The sequence below is a fragment of the Octopus bimaculoides genome, chromosome 11, assembly GCF_001194135.2.
Source record: "Octopus bimaculoides isolate UCB-OBI-ISO-001 chromosome 11, ASM119413v2, whole genome shotgun sequence".
Lineage (NCBI taxonomy): Eukaryota > Metazoa > Mollusca > Cephalopoda > Octopoda > Octopodidae > Octopus > Octopus bimaculoides.
The window spans coordinates 38,186,421-38,187,051 of NC_068991.1; positions in this window are offsets into that span (position 1 = coordinate 38,186,421).

Consider the following 631-nt stretch of genomic DNA (forward strand, 5'->3'; position numbering starts at 1 on the left):
TATATATATATATATATATATATATATATATATATGTATGTATGTCTGTATGTATGTATGTATGTTTGCATGCATGTATGTGTATTTACATATATACATACATGCATGTATATGTATATACACTCATATATATACACACATAAACATATACATACATGTACCAATACAGAAATAGGTCAATGTTGTTTCTACTCTCTTCTTAAATATATGAACAGTATAACTTTGAAATGTGATTGGATGCCTGAAAAACTGAATAACAAAACGGAAAGAAAACAACATGATTGAAGAGTAATTTCTCCTGGAAGGAAAGACAACAACACCGTCGTCTTGGTGGTGATAACATATAATTATGAAATCGTTGGGGGGAAAAAAACAACAACAACAACAAAGAAACAAACGTAATTTAAGACAATTTAAATATGGACCGTTTAACACAAAAAAATCTAAAGACAAATTATGCACCAATATTGTGTTTTCAGCTTAGAGATGGTATTTTAAAATATTAAGTTACGGATAACTAGTTCACTGGGTTGCCTCAAATGTCCCGTTCTGCATACATTATTTGTCCCTCAGTATTTCACTCTCTCTCTCTCTCTCTCTCTCTCTCTCTCTCTCTCTCTCTCTCTCTCTC